Here is a 17,951-nt window from a genome sequence, read left to right on the forward strand (position 1 = left end):
ATCTGACACTGTGTCATCAAATTAAGTATACACATACGCTATGGCTCAGCGATTTCTCTCCGGGCTATACATCTCAAAGAAATTCTTACACACCCATAAGGCAACACGTACAAGGATGTGCATTGCAGTGTTTTACGTGGTGGCCAGGAGTTGGACTCTATCACATGTCATTAGGGGGAAGAGCTGGGTAGATGTGGTTGACACCTACCATGGAGTTATCATACAGGAGTTTGATGTATTGGGACAGATGTATGAACACATAACAACATGGAAAGCTCATAAAGCAATAGGACTCCATCACCTGGAGTAGCAGAGGAAGGAGAGCCAAGAATTAGAAGAGGAAATGCTGCCACCATGAACATCTGTCTTCTGTGCCATGAGACCAGAAGAACTAAATGGTGTCCAGCTACCATTACTGGAAGTTTTGATATAAGATTCTATAGAAGAATCCTGATCAACAGGGAGGAAAATGGTAGACGGTCTACTCTGTCACATGGGGTTGCTATAAGTGGAAAATCCACTCAGTGGCACCCAGCAACAACAATAACAACCACCGTCAAAATGTTCCCCAATTTGCAAATTGTATATTAAATAAAGTTCAAACAATTTCTTAAAAAAAAAAAGAGGAAAATGGAACAGAATTTTAAATTCTCAACAGAATCCAGAATCTTTGGAGTCATTGATGTTGGATAAATACCCAGAAAATATTGCCCTGAGATAATCTTTAAGCCTTAAATTTCAAGCCAAAACTTTGCCCAGAAGTCTGCTTTGAACCAAACAACAGTTTAGTCTAATTAGGAAAGAACATCCGCCTCGAGCATTGTGCTCTCAAAGCCTTATCTATGTGGGATAGAATTCTCAAAAGGTTAGCTAAGAAGCTTAGGGGGCAGTGACTTTACACCAACAGTGGCAGAATAATTTGGAAAAGGATAGTGAGAATGGTTGTACAACTTGAAGAATGTAAACAATGTCACTGAATAGTACCTGTAGAATTTGTTGAAACTGTACATCCTTTGCTGTGTATATTTTCACAAAAAATAAAATTAAGTAGAAAAGGGCTGTTTGAAAGTGTTTTAAAATAGAATGAGATGCATAATCCAACATCAATTACATAAATTAAAATACATGCACAGTATGCCATGACATGGTTGAAACTTGAAAACATCATGTTGAACAAAACAAGTTAGTTGCAAAAGGACAAATACTGTATAATCTCGCTTATATGAAATAAGCAAATTTATAAAAGTCAAAGATTATTATTGGTAACTGGGAATGGGGCAGGTGGAAGTGGGAGGTTTTGCTTAGGGGGGCAGTGAGTTTACCTTAACGGTGGTGGGATAATTTGGAAAAGGATAGTGGAGAGTAGTTGTACACCTTGAAGAATGTAATCAATGTCATTGAATTATACATGCAGAAATTGTTGAATTGGCATTTTTTTGTATATATTTTCATCACAATAAAAAAAATGCACAGAAAAGCCATAAAACCAAACCTGTTGCTGTGGAGTCGATTCTGACTCATAACAACCCTACAGGACAGAGTAGAACTGCCCCACGATGTTTGCGAGACTAATCTTTATGGAAGCAGACTGCCACATCTTTCTCCTGCAGAGCGGCTGGTGGGTTCAAACTACCAACCTTTTAGTTAGCAGCTGAGTGCTTAACCACTGTACCACCAGGGATCCTAGAAGAACCATACTACATATTTTATAATACTGAGGGAGGGTGGAGGGAGAAAAGGAAGGAAGCAAGATGTGAAAGAAAAAATCACACCCAACACTGTTAAAAGGGGCAAAAGAAAAGCTACCATGGAGTCAGTTCTGACTATGACAACCCCATGTACTTCAGAGTAGAACTGTCCTCCATAGGATTTACAATGGTTGATTTTTCAGAAGTAGATAGCCAGGTCTTTCTTCTGAGGTACCTCTAGGTGGGCTTAACCTCCAACCATTAGATTAGCATCCGAGCTCATTAACCATTTGCACCACCCAGAGACTCTGTCAGAATTATATCACGCACAGAAGGTATCCTGCAGCTGTGCAAACTTCACTCCCCCAACCATGGAGATGCTGGGGGCCAGAGAAGCTGTATGTACTTGGTATGTTCCTGCTCACTCTGGCCACCTGGTTTCTGATGATGTTTCACATTCTTGACTTGTTAAACCAGACACACTGTGGTTGTGTAGTGTGGACTCCTACTGACTATGTACCCTCTGAAGTAGACAGGATCTCAGAGTGGCTGCAACTAAGTGCAAAAAGAGTCAGAGGGTGTGGCTTGGAAAGCTGATGCCTCCTCCTCCACCCTGGCTCTCGGGGTTGTTGATCCTGGCTAGAAACCAAGGTCAGGGAGTGGCTTTAATTTTACTGATGGGAGTGTCCTCCCCATGTATTCCACACACCAGATAAGCATCTAATGGGTGGCTACAGAGAGGTCGATGCGGGTTTCCTTTTATTAATAATAATAGTAACGATGATGGCAGCAGCCATTTACTGAGCGCCAGACACCTCGCTGTGTTCCCTGCATGCCTTGTCTCACTGGGTCCTGACAGCAACCTTAGGAGGGAGTCCCTCAGCCAGTGGAGCTAGAAGGATGAGAATCAGGGAGGATGGGTGGATTTGGTTCAGTTTCTGCAGCTGATAAGTGACAGAGTTGGGGGTTGAATCAAGGGAATTGGAGTTCTGAGCCTCTGCCCACAACCACAATGTTTGAGCCAACAAAAGCTGACACAGGGACAGCTGGAGAGTTGAGGTGAAGGGGCGGGGGGCGGGGGTGGGGAGAGAAAGAGGCTAGAAGAAATTTAAAGCAGATAGAAAGACTCAGATTTAGAGAGAGGAAGAGAGACTCAGAGAGCTATCTTTGGAGAGCTTTAAAGAGAGAAGCTGAAGCATTCCATAAAGGGACTGAAAAGGGACTTAGATTGAGAGAGAGCAAAAGGGACTCAGACAGATAGGTAGGTAGGTAGACAGACAGACAGACAAACAGGTAGGTAGGTAGGTAGATAGACAGACAGAGATAGATGAGGGGACTGAGAGAATGACTAGAAAAGAATTCAAGACAAACAGACCCAGAGATTTAAAAAGATACTCAGAGATAGAGATGCTGACGCTTTAAAGAGAGACTAGAAGAGATTAAAGACAGAAAGACTCAGAGAGACTTAAAGAGTCATTTAAAGAGAAACTGAGAGAGAGTGCTTTGGGGAGCTTTAAAGAGAGAGACTGAAAAGGATTAAGAGAGATCTAGAGAGAGCAAGAAGGACTTGGTAAGATGGATGGATGGATGGACGGATGGACGGATGGACAGATGGATGGATGGATGAATGGATGGACAGATGGGCAGACAGACAGATGGTTGGATGGGTGGGCGAGTGGTTGGATGGGTGGATGGTTGGGTGGGGGGGTGGGTTGGTGGGTAGATGAGTGGGTAGATGGATGGGTGGGTGAGTGGACAGATGGATGGATGGACAGATAGGGAGATAAACAGACAGACAGATAGACATATAGATGGATGGATGGACAGACATAGATAGGCAGGTAGAGGGGAAGGTAAGTAGGTAGATAGATGATAGGTAGGTAGGTAGGTAGATAGGTAGGTAGATAGATGATAGATCAATAGATCGATAGATGATAGATCGATACATGATCGATAGATAGATGATAGATAGATAGGTAGGTAGGTAGGTAGATAGATGGATGGATGGATGCACTAACAGAGAGAAAGGAAGGTAGAAATGAAGGAAGGGCAGACAAATGAGCATTTCTGGGGTGAGAGCTTCAAGGGAGGCAGCTGAAGATCCCAGGTTAACTTTCCTGACCCTTGACCTTGCTCTCCCTCCATTTCCAGATGCCTAAGTGCCCCCTTCTCTTTACCCCTTGGCTTACAGCCAGGCCTCCACAGCTCCCATGCCCTGACTTAGTGCCTCATGGATAGTGTCTGTGAAGGCATGATGAGTGCCGCACACTCACTCACTTCAAATCCCAGCACCACCACTAGCTGGCTGTGTCTCCTCAGGCAAGTGCCAAAACCTCTCTGTGTGTTTCCTGTTCCATAAAATGGGGCCACTTCAGAATCGTTGCGAGTATTAAAGGAGAGAATGCACATAAAGACAAAGGCAATAGCACAGAGCCTGGCACATAATATCCATTGCCATTGAGTTGATTCCAACTAATCTCAACAGTGTAGGACAGAGGAGAACTGCCCCATAGTTTCCAAGGCTGTCATCTTTACAGAAGCAGACTGCCACATCTTTCTTCTTCAGAGCAGCTAGTGTGTTTGAACCTCTGACCTTTGGGTCAGCAACCAAATGCACAACCCAGGGACTCCCAAAACAAACAAACAAACAAAAAACCCATTGCTGTCCAGTAGATTCCTACTCTTTAAGAAAGCAGAATGTCTGATTGGCTACTCACAGCAGATGCCATTATGGAGGTGATCACATTATATCAAATCTCATCGTGGAAGTGGTCACATCATCATACGGCTGCCAAACTACGTCATAAATGCCAAACCACTTAGAATCATGGTCCAGCCAAGTTGACACACAGCCTTAATAATCACAGATGGAGATGGGGGGAGTGCTGACACTTTGTAGGGGAATGAAACCAATGCCATGGAACACTTCATGTACAAACCATCTAATGGAAAAATAATTCGCTCTGTAAACTTGCACCTAAGGCATAACTTAAAAAAATTTTTTAAATTAATTAATTAGCAGAGCTGCTGATATGTTTTCAGTACTGCTCAAAGTGGAAAAAAAAAAGAAGGAAAACAGACTGCCACTCCTGTGGTGCTGCTGGTGGGTTCAAACTGCCAGCCTTTCAGGAAGCAGTTCAGCTGCTTAACCAGTGTGCCACCAGGGAAGTTCAGGGACTCTGGGGAGAAGTAATTTTAAACGCGTTGTTAAATCCATTATTCACTCTAGTGCAGTGGTTAAGACTTGCCTGCTAACCAAAAGGTCAGCAGTTCAAATCCACCAGCTGCTCCCTGGAAACCCTAGGAGGCGGTTGTACTCTGTCTTGTAGGGTCGCTAGGAGTCGGAATTGACTCCACGGCCACAGGTTTTTGGGTTTTTTTGTTTACTCCATAGTGCCACCTTGAGTCTGTTGAAGAACCGACCTGGGAAAGCCATGGGCGTGGCACACAATTAGGAGTTCTGCAGCCCTGGGAGCCAGTACTCTGCTGCTTAACTTTGGGCAAGTGTCTTGACTTCTCTAAGCCTTGAATGGGTCAAACTCCTCATGTGTAACGCAAAAATGACAATGCTGCCACATGCGCACTGCCTGCCCTACAGGGTGCTGAAAAATGTTGTACCATGTTTACGATGCCCCGTTGTGTGAGAGATGAGGCCTGGATGTAATTTAGGGGGCAGGCTACTGAATCTGTGAAAAGGTCCATATCCACTACGTAAACCAAAAAAGTGGATTAGAATACCTCAGGATCTCTTTCTTCCAAATGAAGAAATTAAACGCAGGTCTACTTTAAAACACCACCACACGTCTGTCAGTGTGTCCTACTGTTGTGGCTTGCGTGTTGCTGTGATGTTGGAAGCTATGCCACTAGTATTTCAAATACCAGCAGGGTCACCCATGGTGGAAAGGTTTCAGTAGAGCTTCCAGGCTAAGAGAGGACGAGGAAGAAAGACCCGGGAATCTACTTCTGAAAATTAGCCAATGAAAACCTGGATCACACCCATAACCAATGATCACAGCAGAACGTTGTCATCAGGACGGATCAATTGTTGGAGAAGGACATCATGTTTGATAAAGTACAGGGCCACCGAGGGTGAGGGAGAGCCTCAGTGAGATGAATGGGCGTAATAACTGCAAGGATGGACTGGAACATGCCAGAAATTGTGAGGATATGCAAGACAGGTGTCTTAGTCATCTAGTGTTGCTGTAACAGAAATACCACAAGTAGATGACTTCGACAAGAGAAATTTATTCTCTCACAGTCTAGTAGGCTAGAAGTCCAAATTCAGGGTGTCAGCTCCAGGGAAGGCTTTCTCTCTCTGTTGGCTCAGGAGGGAGGTCCTTCTCATCAATCTTCCCCCAGACTAGGAGCTTCTCCATGCAGGAATCCCAGGGCCCAAAGGACACGCTATGTTCCCAGTGCTTCTTTCTTGGTGGTGTGAGGTCCCCACTCTTTGCTCACTTCCCTTTCCTTTTTATCTCTTGAGAGATAAAAGGTGGTGCAGGCGACACTCCAGGGAAACTCTCTTTATATTGGATCAAGGATGTGACCTTAGTAAGGCTGTTACAATCCCACCCTAATCCTCTTTAACATAAAATTACAGTCACAAAATGGAGGACAACCACACAATAGTGGGAATTATGGCCTAACCAAGTTGACACATATTTTGGGGGGACACAATTCAATCCATGACAACAGGGCAACCTTCTGCTCTGTACCTAAAGTCATCATGAATCAGAGTTGACTCAATGGCAGCTACCTATCTACTTTTCAACAGAATATATACAAATGGACAATAAGCACATGAAAAGATGCTCAGCACCTTTAGTCATGAGAGAAATGCAAATTAAAACCACAAACAGCCACTACTATACACCCATTAGAGTAACTGAAATTTAAAAAAGAAACAAATCTCCAAAATTTAGCAAAGATATGGAGCAGCAACTGACAAGGATCACAATAGGGGTCCCAGGCAGAGCTGGAGAAAAATGTAGAACAAAATTCTAACTCACAAAAAAAAAAAAAAAAGGACCAGACTTCCTTGTGTGACAGAGACAGGAGAAACCCTGAGAGTATGGCCCCCAGACAACCTTACAGCTCAGTACTGAAATTGCTCCTGAGGTTCACCCTTCAGCCAAAGATTAGACAGGCCCATAAAACTAAACAAGACTAAATGGACACACGCACCAGCCCAGGGCCAAGGATAAGAAGGCAGGAGGGGACAGGAAAGTTGGTAATAGGGAACCCAAGGTCGAGAAGGGAAGAGTGTTGACGTGCCATGGGGTTAGCAATCAGTGTCACAAAACAATATGTGTACTAATTGTTTAATGGGAAACTAGTTTGTTCTGTAAACCTTCATCTAAAGTACAAAAAAAAAAAAAAAGATACTGTGCAGCCAGAGCTCTCATACATTGTTGATGGGAGTGTAAAAAGCTATAACCCCTTTGGTAAAAAGTCTGATGATTCCTTATAATATTAACATACATTTACTCCATGACTTATCAAACGGTTTAACACACTCAGCTGCTAACTGAAAGTTTGGAAGTTTGAGTCCAGCCAGAGCCACCTTGGAAGAAAGTCCTGGGGATCTAATTCTGGTGGCATGGCCACAAGTTGGAGTTCACTTGATGTCAACTGGTTGTTGTTGTTAGGTGCCGTGACATCCTTCTCCAAGGACTGGTCTCTCCCGATAACATGTCCAAAGTACGTGAGACAAAGTCTCACCATCCTCGCTTCTAAGGAGCGCTCTGGCTGTACTTCTTCCAAGACAGATTTGTTTGCTTTTCTGTTAAAACCAAAACCCATTGTTGTTGAGTAGATTCTGACTCACAGCAACCCTATAGGATGGAGCAGAACCGTGTCCTAGAATTTTCAAGGAGCGGCTGGTGGATTTGAACTGCCGACCTTTTGGTTAGCAGCCAAACAACCACCGCGCCACCAGGGCCCCTTTGGTTAGTAGCAGTCTATAAAACGACAAGACCAATAGTACAACCTGATGCGCTGTTGCAAGGATACAGCAACGTAATAATCAACAAAGCTTTGTATTTGGACTTGGGTCACAAAACTATTGAGAAATCGTATTACCAAAACACCTGTCCGGGGTACTAGACAAAGAAGAGAGAAATTGTTCGACTTCACAATTAGGAGCTTGTGCTGAGTTTTTACAGCTTTTTGAAACAACACGCCTTAAGAAAGAAGCCAGGGAAGCTTCAGGGCTGTATCATTTCACTGATAACAATTAAGAGTCAGCACTAGTTTTCACCCTTAGTCATCGTTCCATAACTTCTGCAATTAACTAAATGATGTTTGAAAACCTTTTAGCTAATTCAAACATCGTCTTTAATGTATACCAAAACAAAACAAAACCCCTTGCAATCAGTCAAGTCAATTCCCAATCACAGCGACCCTATAAGACAGAGTAGAACTGTCCCATACAGTTTCCAAGTAGCGGCTGGTGGATTCAAACGGCAGACCTTTTGGTTAGCAGCTGAGCTCTTAACCACTGTGCCACCAGGTCTCCCTTTAATGTATAAAAAAAAAAAAAGAAGAAAAAAGCAAAGGAAACACCGGTGGTGTAGTGGTTAAGAGCTACAGCTGCTAACCAAAAGGCTGGCAGTTCAAATCCACCACATGCTCTTTGAAAACCTTATGGGGCAGTTCTACTCTGTCCTATAGGGTCACTAGGAGTCGGACTAGACAGACAACAGGTAAGTGTGGTTTTCTTTTCTCTCTGTTCCCTTCCTTCCCCTCCCTTTTCCTCCCTTTTTCTTTTCTCCTCCTTCTTCTTTTCTTCTTCCCTTCCTTCCTCCCTTCTTTTTTTTTTCTTCCCCATTAGAGGCAATGCAGCCCAGCCTAATGCCCCTGGAGTCAGGCTGCCAGAGTTCAAATCCCACCTCTGCCACTTACCTGCTGTGTGCCCTTGGACAAGTTTTTCTATCTGTAAACAGGAATATTAACAGAAACTGCAGCCTCAGTCTTTTGTGAAAAGTGAGTTAATGTGCACAAAGCATTTTAAAAACGTCTGCAGCAATCAAAAGGAACAATTGACACACGACAACTTAGATGGCTCTCAAAAGCATTAACATGAGTGAAAAAAGAAAAATCGTTAATCTCAAAGGGTTACATACTGTATGATCCCATTTATATAGAAATGTCCTAAAAGTGACAGAATTACAGTGATGGAGAAGGAACTAGTAGTTGCCAGGGTTTGGGGTTGGGGGAAGGGTGTGATTAGTAAGAGGTAAATTTCTTCGTGGCTCCCTGGGTGGAAGAAATGGTTAAGCACTCAACTACTAGCTGAAAGGTTGGCTGTTCAAACTCATGCAGAGGTGCCTTGAAAGACAGGCCTGGCGATCTTCTTCCAAAAGGTCACAGCCTTGAAAACCCTACAGGACAGTTCTGCTCTGCACACATGGGGTCGTCATGAATCAGAATCGACTCAATAGCAACTAACAACAAATTTCTTTGTGGTGATAGAACAGTTCTATATCCTGATTGTGGTGATGGTTACTTGAATCTACACATGTGATAAAATTCAAAGGACTGTATAAACCAAAAACCAAACCTTTTGCATCGAGCCAATTCAGACTCATGGTAATCCCATGTATTACAGAGTAGAGCTACTACATGAGTTTTCTTGGCTGTAATCTCATGGAAGTAGATTGCCAGGCCTTTCTTCTGTGGTGCTACTCGGTGGGTGTGAGCCATCAATCCGTTGGTTAGTAGTCGAATGCAAACCATTTGTGCCACCCAAGGAATAGAGCTGTATACTACTCCATTCCAACTCATGGCGACCCCATTTGTTACAGCATAGAACTGCTCCGTAAGGTTTTCTTGGCTGTAATCTTTATGGAAACAGATCACCAGACCTGTCTTTCGCAGTGCCACTGGGTGGGTTCAAACTACCATCATTTAGTAGTCAAGGGCAAACTGCATCCACCCCCCAGGGACCTAGGACTATATAGTCTCCCAACTACCCACAAATGACCATACGTAAATACTGGTAAAATCTGAATAAGGTGTGTACTTGAGCTAACAGATCATTGTTGGCGGTCGCTGTTGAGTCGATTCTGACTCACGGCGACCCCATGTGTTGCAGAGTAGAACTGCCTCAGGGTTTTCAAGGCTGTGACCTTTTGGAAGCATTTGTCAGGCCTGTCTTCCGAGGTGCCACTGGCTGTGTTTGAACTGCCAATCTTGCAGCTAGTAGCTGAGCGCTTAACCATTTGTACAACCAAGGGACTCCAAATAGCATCATACCAGTGTCGATTTCTTGGTTTCGCCAATGTACTATGGATATATGTAAGATGTTACCGAGGGAAGCTGGGTGAAGAGTACACGGGAATTCTCCATGCTATTTTTTACAAGTTCTTATGAGTCTTAAACTATTTCAGAATAATGTTGTTGTTGTTATTAGGTGCCATTGAGTCAGTTCCGACTCATAGCAATTCTATGTACCAAAGAACGAAACACTGCCCGGTCCTGTGCCATCCTCACAATTATTGCTATGCTTGACCCCATTGTTGCAGCGCTGTGTCAATCTATCTCATTGAGGGTTTTCCTATTTTGGTTGGCCCTCTGTTTTACCAAGCACGATGTCCTTCTTCAGGGACTGATCCCTTCTGATAACACGTCCAAAGTATGTGAGACGTAGTCTCACCATCCTTGCTTCTATTTCAAAATAACAGGTTATAATAAAAAGAGTGTCTCGTCAATAGTTTAGCTTAATTGGTAAAGGATGTCTGCCTTGAGCATTGTGCTCTTTTAAGATCTATCTCCGTAGCCCATTGCCATCGAGTCAATTCCAACTCATAGCAACCCTGTAGAACAGAGTAGAACTGCCCCATAGGGTTTCCAAGGAGTGGCTGGTGGATTTGAACTGCTGATATTTTGGTTAGCTGCTGACAGAGCATCAAATTGACAACAGCAACTCCAAAGATTAGATAGGAAACTTAAGGGGTAGCGAGTTTATGCTAACGGAGGAGGAACAACTCGGAAAAGGAGGGTGAGAATGCTTGTACACCTTGAAGAACGTAATCAATGCCACTGAGTGGTACTTGTAGAAACTGTTGAATGGGTGTATGTTCTCCTGAGGATATTTCCAATAACAACAACACAAATAAAATAAATGAAATTAAAAAAAAAAAGGGCATCTGCCACATTGGAAGTGCTGACGAAACATTAGTTATCCCTGTCCTGGATCTCTGTATGTGCACTTTCCATTTGCTCTACAGGTAGTCCCCGGCTTATGACGGGGTTCTGAGGTAAGTCAAATACCTCTCTCTCTTTTTTTTTTTAGTTTTCATTATAACTGATTTTTATTAGTAGTATCTATAAATGGCATCTTTGAATATCTGCAGGTAAATGTCTGAGAATGATAGCATCAGCAAATTACACACTGCCACATTGCATGTGGTACATATTCCTAACGATAAGATGTACACACACAAACACACACACACACACGGACAGTTGTAAGTGTGGTTCATCGTAACTCAAAAACATCACAAGTCAGGGACTAGCTGTATTTCAATGTCCATTTTCTGGCCAGTCCTCATCATCATAAAGAGCAACAAGTTCCCTTCAGGAAAAAAAAAAAAAATGGAGCAGCCTCCCACTGAGTTTTTCTCAGGCCGAATGACTTCCCACTGGAAAGCTTTCCAGCCACAGATATGAGTCACCTCTGATCTTCACACCAGTCACTGTTTTATAACTTATGTTATATAAACAGTGTTTCACAAACCTTGAAACTAACCAGGCATTCCAAGTCCTTGATGCTTATATAACAGGCAGTAAGCAGTAGGAGATGCCTTTCTTTGCTGCCAGAGGAGCCCAGCCTGGTGGTTAAGGGTGTCACACCCCATTGGACCAGCAGCAACAGCAGCCCCAAGGGGCACAGGTCAGATTCAGAATAAAGAGGCTGCAAAAGCCACAGAGCAGGCTTTATTAGGGAACTTACATACAGAAGTCAACGCCAAGATTCTCACAACAGACAGTGAAGCATTGAGTGTCACCTGGGTAGAGGTCTGCCCGGGGCAGTGTGGGGTGTGTGTTTATATACTTAGTGCTTACATGCAAGGATACATGCAAGGGACCCAGGAAAAAACATGCCTAATCTATGAGGGGTGGGATTGCTTTTGTACAGTGAAACCTATGAGACCCGAAACTCAACAGGACTGCCTTGTTTTTCTGGGTCTTGCAAGTTTTCCTGCCTTTGACAGGGTGCAGTCTTACCACTTTTCTATTGCTCTGTATTAGTGAAAAATAATTTGAGTTTTCCTTCTCTGACAGGTTTCTACCTTACACGGTTTCTAGCTTTCATGGGTTTTACTATACTAGTTAATGGATTCCGATTGACATTGCCATGAAATCAGGTGTTGGTGTGTTTTTTCCTGGCTCAAGCCACTGCTCAATAAGGTGTTTGTGGGCAGGAACCATCTTGTATTTCTCTCTCAGCAAGACAGAAATAAGAATACATCTTTGTATTCGCTTATGTGCGATGGAACCCTGGAAGACAATCAAAGGAATATATTCTAATTGTTATCCTTTGGGGAAGGGAGGAGAACACAACAGATGGGGAGACAAGGGTATTGTCTTGGTCATCTAGTGCTGCTATAACAGAAATACCACAAGTGGATGGCTTTAAGAAACAGAAGTTTATTCTCTCACAGTCTAGGAGGCTACAAGGCCAAATTCAGGGCATCAGCTCCAGGGGAAGGCTTTCTCTCTGGAGGAATTTCCTTATCATCAATCTTCCCCTGGTCTAGGAGCTTTTCCACACAGGAAATTTGGGTCCGAAGGATGAGCTCTGCTCCCGGTGCTGCTTTTTTGGCGGTATGAATTTCCCATATCTCTCTGCTTGCTTCTCTCTCTTTTATATCTCAAAAGGGATTGATTGAGGACACAATCTAATCCTGTAGATTGAGTCCTGCCTCATTAATGTAACTGCTGCTAATTCCATCTCATCAACATCACAGAGATAGCATTTACAACACACAGGAAAACCATATCAGATGACAAAATGGTGGATAGTCACACAAGGGGAATCACGGCCCAGCCAAGTTGATAGATGTTTTGGGGGGACATAATGACAGGTATGATGGAGGCTTATCACTTTATACCTTTTTTTTTTTTTAATGGACTCTATTTTTTAGAGCAAGGAGCCATGGTAGTGCAATGGTTAAGTGCTTGGCTGCTAACAAAAAGGTTGGCGGTTCAAACCCACCCAGCTGCTCTGCAGGAGAAAGACCTGGCGCTCTGTTCATGTAAAGTTTACAGCCTAGAAAGCGCTATAGAGCAGTTCTACTCTGTCACATGGGGTAGCTATGAGTCGTAATCGACTCGACAGCAACCAAAACAACAACAATTTTTTAGAGCGGTTTTAGGCCTATAGAAAAGTTGTGCAGAAAGTACAGAGATATGCTTTTTGACTGTTGTAAAAATATAGGTAACATACCATTCACCAATTCAACATTTTTCATGTGTACAATTAAGTGATGCCAATTACATCAATAATGAGATATAACTTTATTTAAAAAAAAATTTTTGTACCATATGTTATTTATTCAAAAAGTTAAACAGAAATGGTGTTACACACACACACACACACACACACACACACACACGGGTTCTTGTACCAGACTAGCCTGGTTCAAAGCTGGCTGTTTCTTATTGTGTAACCTTGGAAAATAACTTTAATCTTCCCGTGTCTCAGTTTCATGTCATGTATAGTAGAGATAACAATAGTAGCAACTTCCTAGGATTGATGGATGTGTTGCAATGGATAGCTTTTATATGGCTTTTCTCACTATGGTCTTATAACTCCCACCAAATGACTGGGTGGGGCTATGCAAATAAGGTGCTTGTGGGCCCACCGAGGGGATTGACAGCTGGCTAAAAATACAAACAAGGTGCATGGCACTCTTGTGGGGGTAGGACCATGCAAATAAGGCATATGGAGCCCTAATGAGGAGATTGGTTAGCTTTATCATTCTGCTAGGCTTAAAATGAGCCATCCTAGAGATGGAAACGAGAGGATCCTGCTACCACCAGGAAAGAAGAGCTGAGAGTGAAGAATATCCCTTGGACCCAGGATCCCTGCACTGAGAACCTCTGAGACCCAGGGGGCAGAGACAGACAGCTATAACACCAGAGATGGTGAGAGACAGGGAGAATTAACAGCAGAGACATGGCGGCAACAGAGGCAGCAGAACCAGGAGACCAGCACAAGATGGCGCGGTGGGTTTCCTAGCCCACAGAGTAAGGCAGTTACAGTGGGCTTACCAACCCACAGATCAAGAGGGTTGAGCACCTTAGGGCCAAGGCTTATTGGCAGAGTGGGGTGCCTCTGGGCACTTATCAGTGGAGCTAAAGAACTTTGTAACACTTGCCAGAGCAGGGCAGAGGCCAGGCCTGTCCAAGATGCTCAAGTGGCCGAGGAGCAGAGGGGCCAAGGGCCACAGAGAGGTGTGCCTGTGGGGACAGCTGAGAAGAGGCTGTCCTGACTAAAGAGCTGTATCCTAAATTGTAACCTGTTACTTTCCTAATAAACCCCATAACTGTAAGTATGATTTGTGAGCTCCATGTGGCCATTGCAATGTATTACCGAACTCAGCAGAGAAGTAGAGAGTGCCATGGGATGGATGGCTGGTGTGAGAACTTGTAAAAAGGTTGGACGGTGAACATATATATGTCTGACCTCCCCCTCACAGCAATAAGCCTTGGACTATTGACACTGATAATGATTCTCCCCCCACCACCTTGTGAAGTTAGACAAGGAGGTCCAACTTCTCCACCACATCACTCTTACAATGGATGAGCATAAACGAGTTTATCTGTTTAAAGCCCTTCAAGCAGTTTACAGAGTATTCGCTTGGCAGATATTAGCAATTAGTGTTCATATACCTCCCTTGAGTAAGTAGTTGTCCCTGGGTGGTGCAAGTGGTGTGCTATCAACTACTAACCTAAAGGTCAGTGGTTCGAAACCACTCAGCAGCAACACAGAAAAAGTCCTGTTGATTTGCTTCCATAAAGATTACAGCCAAGAAAAGCCTATGGAGCAGTTCTACTCTGTAACACACTGGGTTGCCATGATTCGGAGTAAGTAGAAGCAAAAAAAGTATTTGCTCCCCCCGCCCCCACCAACCTAACAAATCCAGCCGGCAGTGCTTTTACTGAGAAAAATGGATTTCCTTTTATAATGAGAACATTCATATTTCTGAATTTATCTTTTCTTTTTAAAGACAGGATCATACTTTTTTCCATAAGATTAAGTGTACTAACCCCAGTTAAACAAATTTTATAACTGTTTTATGCATTTTTTTTTCTTTTTTTAACTTCTTGTGCTTGTTTTAGGGTTAGGTGTAGGTTTAGCGTTAGGTTTGGTTTTAGGATTTGGTTTAGAGTTAGGTTTAAGTTTGGGGTTAGGTTTAGAGTTAGGGTTGACATTAGGGTTAGATTTATGATTAGGTTTTATGGCTAAGGTTAGGGTTAAGGTTATGTTAAAATTCAATTGTTGATGTTACAGTTATGGTTAGTGCTAAGTTTAGGATTAACATTAGGGTTGGGGTAACATTTGTATTAGGTTTAGGGTTGGGTCAGATTTAGGATTAGGGTTAGTGTTAGGTTGAGGGTTAGGACTACGATTAAAATTAGGTTTAGGGGGGTGGTTAGGGATAAGGTTGGTGTTAGGGTGAGGATTATTGTTGAGCTATAAATTCTTATTATCATCCCTACGATCATTATTGGGTATACATGCACACAGAAGAAGTGCAGAGAGGTTATGGAAAACACCCAAAGTTGCTATGGTCCAAGGAATAAACAGAGATGATGACCCTGATGTTGTCTCCAACTGTTTCCCGTTGGAAACAAATGCTTATTAAATCAACGCATTAATAGCAATAATTAAGGGTAACATTTTCTGGATTCTCGATGTATGCCAAATATGTGCATGACCCCATTGAAACCTCACACAAATCCATGCATGTCATTACCCCCAGCTGACAGAGGCATAGACTGAGGTTAGAAACACACAGCCCCTTATTCAAGGTTGCACTTGAGCAGGTCTGACTCCAGAGGCCACACTCTTACCATTAAAAACAAAACTCAAACTTGTTGCCATTGAATCCATTCTGACACATGGCGACCCCATCCGTCTGTTACAGGGAAGAGCTGTAGAACTGCTCCATAGGGTTTCTCCCGGCTGTAATATTTACAGAAGCAGGTCTCCAGAGCTTTCTTCTCAGGCACCATGGGGTGGATCCCAACAGCCAACCTGTAGGTTAAAAAAAAAAAAAAAAAAACCCGTTGCGATGGAGTTAACAGAGTAGAACTGCCTTATAGGGTTTCCAAGGAGCAGCTGGTGGATCCCCACCGCAGACGTTTTGGTTAGCAGCCGAGTTCTTAGCCACTGTGCCACCAGAGCTCCAAACCTGTAGGTTAGTAAAAGATTAAAATAAAAAAACGAAAACCACTGCCGTCCAGTACATTCTGACTCATGGCAACGACAGAGAGCAAATCTATTGTACCACTCAGGGACCTATCCGTACCATTTAGTATCTGAGAGACCCCAGGCCAAGTTCAAGGCGCTTCCAGCCCGTTTCTCCTCCTTCCTCCAGGTGCAAGGCTCAGATAGCCACCTCCTCTGGTCCAGTTTCTGGAGACAGATCTGGGTGCCGAGGTCCCGGGTGACGGGCACAAGAGAACTTCGGGACCCTCCTTTGCATCCCGCCACGCCCCTCCTTTGCCGCTCATACCTCACAACCTCTTACTCTCTACCTGTGTGTTTCCCTGGGTCCACAAGGTGGCAGTGTTGTATAGTGAGTAGGCTCACGAGCATCGAACTCCGGAATTCCAGAAGTTCAAATCCTACCACTTACCAGCTCTGTGTCGGCAGATAACACTTAGCTTCTCCATGCCTCGTTTTTAATCTGTAAAATGGAGTTGATAGTAGTTCCTACCTAATAAGACACTGGGAATATTAAAATAATTAATATAACATAACTACTCTTTAACTGTAAAACAACAAAGAAGGCCTGGTGATGCCGTAGTTAAGGGCTTGGCTGCAAACCTAAAGGTTGGCAGTTCAAATCCACCAGCTACTCCTTGGAAGAAAGATCATAAAGGTCACAGCTGCGGTGTGATGGATCGTTTTTGTGTGGCCTTTCTGGCCATGGCCGTGTAAGTCATTTGGGTGGGACTGTGCAAATAAGGTTAGTTGTGCCCCACCAAGGGGATTGGTCTGTTTTGCCTTGAAAGAGAGCCAATTCCAGAGCAGAGGGAGGATCTCACCACCACCAAGGAAGAAGAGCCAAGAGTGGAGCATGTCCTTTGGACCTGGAATCCCTGCGTTGGAAAGCTCCTGGAACCAGGAGACAGAGAGAGAGAGAGAGCCCTAACACCGAAGATGGCAAGAAACAGTGGCAGAGAAGTGGCAGGAGACACCGGAAGGAGATGGTACAGTGGGCTTCCCAGCTCACAGAGCGACAAAGCTGAGAGCCTTTGGCAGGAGGCTTGCTGGAGGAGTAGGGTGCCTCCAGGCACTTGGTTGAGCTAGGTTTGCCAATGGAGCTAGAGCTGAGCGCCTTCATGCAGAGGCTTACTGCCAGAGTGAGGTATCTTTGAGCACTTATCAGCTAAAAGAGCTCTGTAACCCTTGCCTGAGCAGGGCAGAGGAGGAGAGGCCAGAGAGAGGCATACCTGCGAGCGTGGTTGAGAAAAAGATGTCTTGATGAAAAAACTGTATCCTGAGTGTTCCTGAACCTGAACTGTAACCTGTTACTTCCCTAATAAAACCCATAATTGTGTATCATCTGTAACTTCTGTGTGACCATTACAAGGAATTATTGATCCCAGCAGAGAAGCAGACAATGCTGTAGGAGGGACAGTTGGTGCCAGAACTGGTAAAGATGATGGAGAGAGGAGGCATGTCTGTCTGACTTCTGCCTCATAGGAATCAGCCTTGGGCTGTTGATCTTGATTCTCCCTCCCTCTTGTGAAGTCAGAGGAGGTCAGACACCACCCCCACGCCATTTTTACAACAGCTTTAGAAATCTTATGGGGGCAGTTCTACTCTGTCATATAGGGTCACTATGAGTCAGAATTGACTTGATGGCACACAACAAGAGTAACTATGACCATGATGATGATGAGTATGACACTACTACCACTTCCACTAACCAGTTAACTAGTTGCCATTGAATCTATTCCAAATCATGGCAACCCCATGCGTGTCAGAGTACAACTGTGCTCCATGAGTTTTCAATGGCT

This window comes from Elephas maximus, chromosome 11 (assembly GCF_024166365.1).
Source record: "Elephas maximus indicus isolate mEleMax1 chromosome 11, mEleMax1 primary haplotype, whole genome shotgun sequence".
Classification (NCBI taxonomy): domain Eukaryota; kingdom Metazoa; phylum Chordata; class Mammalia; order Proboscidea; family Elephantidae; genus Elephas; species Elephas maximus.